Genomic DNA, 9,177 nt, shown 5'->3' on the forward strand with positions numbered 1-9,177 from the left:
AAAATTAAATAGATGTTTATTCAGGGGAAGATTAGATGTCCTTGGCGATTGCAGAAGGAGCTACGAGAACTGCAACAATATGGACGGTATGTTGAAGCCGTGTCTCATTGCTATCGGGAGGCAAACAAGTCGGCGGACAGGTTGTCTAACGCTGGAGTGGAGGATGGGCATACTATCATTTATGAGGGTTATAGTGCTTTACCGAGGTTGGTGAGGGGGGACATTACCTTGGATGTGTATGGGTTCCCAAGCTTTCATAGGTGCCGGTGGTAGGGGGTGGTGGGTTTGGTCAGGGTTTTGAATTTGTACTCCTGGAAATGGGTTGGACCCGATCTGGGTATGTTTGTTGGTTGCAGCAATAAAATTTTTATTTTAAAAAAAATAGAGATATATTACATGCTATTTGTATTGTCCATATAAGATCAAATAGATATATAAATTAGTTTAAAAAAAAGTTATTCATACACATGAACAATGAGAAATGAAAAAATTTATTTTGTAAAATATGAGGGATGAAAAAATTCATTTTTGTGAAATGTGAGGGACAAAATAATTCATATTGTGAAATGTGAGAGACTATGGATTGAATTATGTAAATTTTGATTTGACAATTTTGCCCTTAAAAAATGATCATGTGCAAGGCACGTGGTGGATTCCGATAAAAAACTAGTCAGAAACCTAGATAGGGACCAAATTTAATCAATATAAATTTGTAAGGGACGTAAAAGTACACTTTTAAAAGTAAGGGACAAAAAAAGTCATTTTGTAAAATGTGAGGGATATTTTGAACGATTTTCCCAATTCGTAATGGATAATTTTACCTCCCATTCCCTAGGTTGATTTACAATCCCAACCCCTTGATCCTGTCGGGGTGCTATACACTCTAAAAGGTCGGTCATCCGATTTAAAGCAGTAGCTACTAGATCACTTATATGGGTTCCTTGTTCCTGGTTCTAGTTAACTGCAGATTCCTGCTCTTCCCCTTGCTCTTGGGTTTGCCTATGTTTACGGCTTCGTCGTCGTGGTCCGACTTCTATATCTCACTACCAATTTATATACATAATTGAAAATTAACAACATATACTTAGGTTAACAAGCAATCTCAATCCAAAAGCTAGCAAATCCATCAAAGCAATCCAAAAGCTACATATACATATCCATCCGTCAAGTTAATTTGGGATTTTTTTTTCATGGGGTGATTTAGACAAAGTTGAAAGATAAATTACTCAATACTTGAATCGAAATCCGATTGGTAAAAATTCGTTCGATCTTAGTTTCCCAATTAATCAAGCTAAATTTGAACAGCGTTTTATGTTCTATAACAGTCAAATTTGATATAAAACTTGTTCAAACTCGATTTGACAAATAAACAAACCAAACTCTAAGGATAATAGCCAATATAATTTTGGAATGATAGTGGACTCTAATTAAAATCCATCCTTCAAGTTAATCTAGGATGTTTCTTTCCATGGAGTGATTTAGGAACTCTAGGATCCAACCGCAAACGCGATATCAAACTTTGAGAGACAAACTTCACTAAACGCAACCAATAATTGAATAAAAAAACAAATGCGTTGGATATATTTAAGAAAAACTTATTAATTAGGATTTCCAGTCACAGAGCTGCAACTATTTCCGCCATAACATTAGTGTCTTTCCCTTATATATGATGTATTTATTTCATCATTGCTTTCAGCATCTATTTCATCTTTGTTTCCTACTTTTCTTTCAAAATATTTTACCATATGTCGCGCCCCACTTTTTGAAATGAGTGTGGAAGTAGTGTGTGTAGTGTGTGTGAACGTGTGTAGAAGTGAAAGCAAAGACCGTGGGATTGTAAAATGCGACGGTTTTGGTCAAGTAAAGTTCAAAAGGGTTTTATGTATGTAAAATGGAGTCGCCACTTGGTATAGAGTTAGGGTGTACCAAGTCACCCAAAAATGATTTTTGTTTTTGAATGAAAAAGTAAACAAACCCTTTTTGAAAACTTTTAGGTCTACGTAACCAAAGAAAGGGATCGGGGGTCACGTTTGGTAAGGGAGAAGGCAAAGGCGGAGCCTAAGGCACTCCCTTACCCTAGCCAAAGCTAGTTGCGTGAATTAGCCCCACTTTTCCTAATTTTCTACCAAAGGCATGTATCGCATGTTGGATATGACTAGATGAATGCGAAATGGAAAGGAAAATGTAAACCTAAATCTAAATGTCTCTTATGAGATTTTTGGTCCCAATCACATGGGTTTGTGATGGCCAATAGGAAGAATCTCATAGAGGTCATAGGAAAATGCAAATGAAGACTCAAATATGTGCAAGTGTGAAAATGTATGAAGGATGCGAAATGTAAAAAAAAGGTAAGTGCAAGTGTGAAAATGTGATAAAATAAAGGTGTTCGTGTGTAAATGGATGAAAAATAGAATAGTAGATACATATAAGTGTAATTTTCAGTGCCATTTGTGAGGAGAGAAATAAATAAGTGATAAAAAGATGTTGAGAAAGTGTGGATTGAGAAAAATGAGAAAATGTGGTTAAAAGGTGAAGAGGTGATATAAAAAGAATTCAAGTGTATGACCCTAAGGGGATACATCAAGTCGGGCACGGGAAGGACTCCTAATTTTACGACTTCGATTTTTCCTTGGATTAGAAGGAAGAACTAGCGTGCTAAGGCTATTTTGTAGTCAAACTCGCTCGTTTCCCTTATCGAAAGGGGACTCTCAAGCAAATGTACCCTATAACTAGCATGAGATGCAAAAATCTAAAGTAAAGGGAAAAGGGTTCGAGGAGCATGCCAAATGATAAAAACTAAGAAAAATGCATGAAATGTAATGAAACATGCAAGTATGGACTCACGATAGGAGATGGCCTATTGGGTCTAGCATTGGACTAGCCCATTCTATGAATTCCTAACGGATTAATGAGCCACAATTAGCATTGGACTAGTGTGGTGACGTACATTCATCCATCACATTCATCTACGACTATAGAAAGCAAGTAGACATGCCAAACACTCATAAACACATAGCACATAACACTTAGCATGCTCGACTAGATGCAAGAACCTAATAAAGCAAGTTAACACGTAGCAACAAAAGCAAACAATCAATCTAATGAACCTATTATATTTGCTAGCTAGGCACACGTCTTCAATAGGTCTTCATCGAATGCTCTCCAAACCCTATCTATTACAAGCCAAGAGGTGTACACATACCCCATAAGAAATAACTTAATGAAAGTAAAAGTAAATGAAGTAAATGAAAGGAATTAAAGAAAAACAAAGGAAACAAGTAGACATGCAATTCTCACGTAGCACGTTGGATCACATAAGAGAGACAAAAAAAGATAAAAGAAATTATACCTCCCTTGAAATGGAGTTCCAATGGGGTGAAGTCACTTATTTATCCTCCAAAATAAAAGAAATGGTCAAGGTACCAATTTATTTGGGAAAATAAAAGAAAATGTGCAAAACAAATCTCACTTGGTCATGAACCCCCTAAAGTCATGACTTAAGTGCAATTAAAACAAAGCATAGTAGTTAATTGAAGCAAACAAGCAATGAAGTTGTAAAATTGAAACTACCAAGGACCAAATTGAGGAGATTATTCAATTGGTTGGGTCATAGTGGCATAAAGGGAAACTTGAGGGGTTAAAGTGCAAACTTTAGAACACATTTCATGCATGCTACGTAAAAACCATCTTTATCATTGTTGGTTTCTGCAATTTCCGCTGCTGTGACTTCCATATCAGAATGCGAATGATAAAGTCCCAACAACAACAATCTTTTGAACCCCAAAACAATATTTCATGCATCCTATCATCAAAAAACAACTGTATACTATGCATTCCCCAAAGATTTTCTTATCCAGATCATGCACAAAAGAAACCGAAGGACACGGCCTTCTACAAATTCTGGGTTCATGCAACTTTATTGCAGGATTGAAGCAAAGGAAATGAAGCTGATCATCAAGGATATAAGCAAACAGCAAAACAGCAATAGAGGAAAAAAGGAAAAAGTGCCGCAAGTTTTTTGCCACCTAAAGTGAGGCCTGCTACATTCTTGTTTTCCACTCAGACCTTGGACCCATATACGCAGCTGTGCGCGAAGATTTCTCGACCAAAAATCACAACTTTGAGGCTAATCAACAAGGCACATCACTCCAGCATCCAACAAGCAAGAAACATAGAAAGATTTGATACAAATTCTTGGAAAAATCATGCATAAGAGTACAGCAGCAAGCTCACAACACAGCTTTCACAGTTTCTGATGTAATTTCTTTTCATTCGAATACCGCTAATGATTTAAACAACAAAAACTTGAATTAAAGCAACAAGATTCATGGGCAAAGAAAATCATCTGGAAGCCAGCATAGCAAAGGAATGATATAATGCAGTTCCCAATTTGTCCAAGGCCAGAAATGAGAGAATATGAGGCAAAGGAGAGGGGAAGGCACCCAACAAACACCCTCGGACACAAAATGCAGCAAAGTAATGGGAACTTGCTGCTCAAATATGCAAATTTCGAAACCAGAAAGGCCAACCCATCTCCAAACCAACAACAACCATGTTATCTAAGTCTTTCATTGCTAAAGCCCATCAACATCGCAAAAACATAAAAGACACAGCGACCAGGGAAACATTAAGAATCAAAACATGATGAAAATCATGAAATCAAAACAGCAGCAAAAGGTTTGACAGTTCATACAAGAAAGCTCTGATTTTTACCCAAAGAAAAATGTTGAATCGACACAAATAGGGAGGAAGAGATTACCTGAGAAAGCCTTTTGGATCAAAATCAGGGTAGGAAAACGCGTGAAGAAGAGACTGCTGGAATCGTTTGCGGCTTCGAACATGTAACAGGGAGTTGAGACCGACCAATTCAGGGCCAAATTCGAGGGTCTTTCTAATGTTTTCTCTCCGAGATTTCTGAACAAGAATTCTTCCCCTGACTTCGTAATTTGTGCAGAAACCAAAATCCAATCGGATTGAACAACAAGACAGGAGATAATCATGCCGCAAGGTGTGCCGAAAATCAGCCCATTCTGTCGAAAATTTTGCAGAAATTTCTTCTTCCTTTTCTTGTTTTCTGTCCGCCGCCCCCAGCTCTTCACTCAACCGTGGCTCCTCCTCTCCATCTTTTTATCTCCCGTTCAGCTGTCAGCAATCTCTCCTCAGCCCGTAGGTTCTAGTTCCTTACTCTCAGCCGCCACTCAGCCGTAACTCTCTCTCTCGGTTGTTTTCAGCCGTCGTTTTTCTGGTTCCTCTCTATCCCTCCGCCGTATCCTTTCTTCCCTCTAGCCGTTCCAGATTTTTCAATTCTTCTCAGCCGCCCCCTTTGAACCCTTAGCCTCTCCCCGTAACCTTTTTCTTTCCTCAGCCTGTTTTCTTCCTTTTTTCTCCTCTAGATTTTGCGGCCGTCTATCACTTCCTTTTCCTTATGGTCACTCTTTTCTCAGCCCTCAAGCTCTCGCTCGCTCTCGGCTCTCTCTCTTTCACTCTCAATCTCTCTCAGTCTTGGTTTCGCTCTTCCCGTTTCCGTTTTCCAGCCCTCCTTAGCCGTCACTGGATTCTACCTCTTCTCCCAAAACTCCCTCTCTTGCGGCTGCTGCCCCAAAATGCAACCTCTCTCGTTGGTTTTTTCCTAGCCGTCATTCTCCCTCCCCAGCTGCGGCTGTTTCTTTTCCCTTTTATATGGGGACCTCCATCCCCTAAACCCTCATCTCAACGTTGAGGATGAGGGGCTTGTTACTACCGTAAAATCTAGCCCTCCAATCCACCTGAAAAAACCATGAAAATGATATCATTTCCTACGCTGCATGCGCGGCCTATATATATATATTTTTTAATAATTTAACAAAATTGATAATAAAACTAAATAAAACAACAATTTTAAGTAAAATAAAAAATAAACAAACTAAAACAACAAAGTTGCCATTTTCAATCTTTTTCTTCCATTTTCATTTTTCATCATTTTCTTCTCTTTTTTTTTTCAAGAAAACATTGAATTTAAATAAAAAACAACTAAAGTATATTTTTGAATGCTTTTTTTCTTTTCTTTCTTTTCGAGAAATTTTATGCTAGAAACCTAAAAAATAAAAATAATAAAACACTAAAAAACTAAAAAGCTAAAAAGTGAATAAAACTTATCACGACAAATAAAAACTAAGAAATAAATAGCAAATGAAATTACGCTAAAAATTGGTGTCTACAGTTTGCCCCTCTTTGTCTGAGTTTTGAAAAAACTTGAGACAAAGAAGTAGACACCAAATACTCACCTGTGTTATTTGGCTGTGAACGACTCGAATGATGGGGACTGACCCCTTTTGATGAGATTAACTGGGACGAGAAATTTTTAATGGACTATATGAACAAGAAATTTAAAATGGGACTGACCCGAACAAGAATTTAAAACGGGACTGGCCCGAACAGGAATTTTAAAATGGGACTGGCCCGAACAGGAAATTTAAAACGGGATAGACCCGAATAGGAAATTTAAAACGGGACTGACCCGAACAGGAAATTAAAACGGGACTGACCCGAACAAGAAATTTAAAATCATGGGACTGGCCCAAATAAAATAAAATCATGGAATGCTCACTAGTGGGACTGACCCACGGCTAGTGGCGGTGCAAAAAGGAAATGCTCACTAGTGGGACTGACCCACGGCTAGCGGCGAAATAAAAGAAAATGCTCACTGGCGGGACTAACCCACGCTCCAGTAGCGATGTAAATGAAATGTCTTGACAATCAGACAGTGGGATCAAACCCGAACCTACCGTGATGAACTTGATTTGATTTTTGATTTTTTGATTTTTTGATTTTTTTTATTTTTTGATTTTTTTGATTTTTTTGATTTTTTGATTTTTTGATTTTTGATTTTTCTTGACTGAGAGAGACTTGTCGAAATAATTTGCCCCAGTATGATGAATTGGTCAGTGGGATTAAACCCGAACCTGTCTTGAAAATCGGAAATAGAAAGGCACGTTAGTGGGATGAACCCAATGCTAACGGAGATAGACTAAAAAATAACACACACGTTAGTGAGATAGACTCGATGCTAACGGTGGTGGAATGAAAACGCACGCGTTAGTGAGATAGACTCAATGCTAACGGTGGTGAAAGAAAAACGCACGCGTTAGTGAGATAGACTCGATGCGTTAGTGAGATAGACTCGATGCTAACGGTGGTGGAATTAAAACACAGGCGTTAGTGAGATAGACTCGATGCTAACGGTGGTGGGGTGAAAACGCACGCGTTAGTGAGATAGACTCGATGCTAACGGTGGTTGCTAACGGTGGTGGGGTGAAAACGCACGCGTTAGTGAGATAGACTCGATGCTAACGGTGGTGAAAGAAAAACGCACGCGTTAGTGAGATAGACTCGATGCTAACGGTGGTGAAAGAGAAACGCACGCGTTAGTGAGATAGACTCGATGCTAATAGACTCGATGCTAACGGTAGTGAAAGAAAAACGCACGCGTTAGTGAGATAGACTCGATGCTAACGGTGATAGGGTGAAAATGCACGCGTTAGTGAGATAGACTCGATGCTAACGGTGGTGAAATGAAAACGCACGCGTTAGTGAGATAGAGTCGATGCTAACGGTGGTTAAAGTTAGTGAATTAAAAGTGGTTGTCAAAAATAGGGAAATGGAAGGGTGCGCGGCGGGCGTTGAGACTCGCCAACAAGAAATTAAAATCTGACATTGAAAATGATTTTTATTTTTCCCGTTTTTTCCTTTTCGTTTGGGAGAAACTTTTCAAGAAATAATTTTTGCCCCAGTCTCCACCAATTATTAAACTGATCAATTGATTTACCTTACGGCGTGGTTGCTCCTCCTTGAGGCCTTGATTCATAAGATTTTGACTTACGCTCCTTCGTCGATTTTAACCATGGATACCTGCACAGGGGCTTACCAAAGTACACATGCACTTAAATTATTTTAAAAATTAATGCAACTACTACTCATAGAAAGAGTAGCGTGATTGATTTGAAAGTCTTGCTTGAATCTTTGACGAAATCCTCAAATGGACTATAAAAAATTTGCCCCTGTGTGGGCTTATTCTCACGAAATCTCATAAACAAAAATTTGCCCCAGTATGGGCCATTTAATTGCAAAAACTTGTTTGGATGACTTTCCATTTATTCGAACACTGTAAGAAACTATGTTTCCAAAAAGAAAATTTCATGATGAATTTCTTGAAATAATACCAAATTACAGAAGATTTCTTCCTCACTTTTAGCATCTGTGTTTTGGGTAATGGGTCACCATTTCCAGTTGGCTCATCTTCAGGACCAATCAAGTGACTTTATTTCTGATTTTGAGGTGGCTAAGGAAAATGAGAGGTCAGGATTTGTCTTATTTTTGTGCTCAAATTGTATGTAATCCCTTCAATACCACATCTTACTGAAAGCAAAGAGTTTGTCACCCTTATTTCTTAAGAAAACTTAGTCAACGCATAAGCTTTATAGGCTTGCAACAAAATGGGTAGAAGCGATAACTAAACCTGTGAAAACTGGTTATACCCCCATCATCACAAATGATTGATGGATTTCTTACGAGTATAATCCTCACTTTGGATTGTCATGAAGGAATAAGTCAACGATGGACTTTATTAGCTTGTAATGTGGCTTGAAACGATTGTTGAATGATAAGACTTTCAAGGACATTGCACCGTAGATCGCCTTTTTCCCAAAATTGCCCCTATTTTGAACTCAAAGATCTTAGACTTGGTTTGCATTTTTCTCATCATTCACAAGGGACTTCAGCGTCGAATTTTTGTGCATTTTCTTGCATTTACTTCTCTTGCTTTGCTTTTTGCCTCTTTTCCTTTCCCTCAACTTGGTGGGTTTTCACATGGTGAGTAGCGTCAACCCCATACCCAAGCAATTCAGAAATACAGCTAAAATTTTCCGGCATCAGAAATTTTCTTGACAGGGCCATTGCAAAGAACAGAAGTCAGGACTTTCGGCTTTCGTAATGGGGTCAGGTGGGGTGCTTAGAAAAAGTTAAGGCTTGAAAGCAGATTTCAAAAGTGGTTTAAAGAATCTGAGATCGCATTGTTGCGCCATCCCTATTTTAGGGCTAAATCAGAATTTGCCCCAGTTTATGCTCAATTGAGGCTTTTTCTCTTTCATTTTCTTTCTTTTTTTTTTGATTTTTCTGCCTTCTGCCATTCTTTTGAACCTT

This window comes from Coffea arabica, chromosome 6c, assembly GCF_036785885.1.
Source record: "Coffea arabica cultivar ET-39 chromosome 6c, Coffea Arabica ET-39 HiFi, whole genome shotgun sequence".
Taxonomy (NCBI): Eukaryota; Viridiplantae; Streptophyta; class Magnoliopsida; order Gentianales; family Rubiaceae; genus Coffea; species Coffea arabica.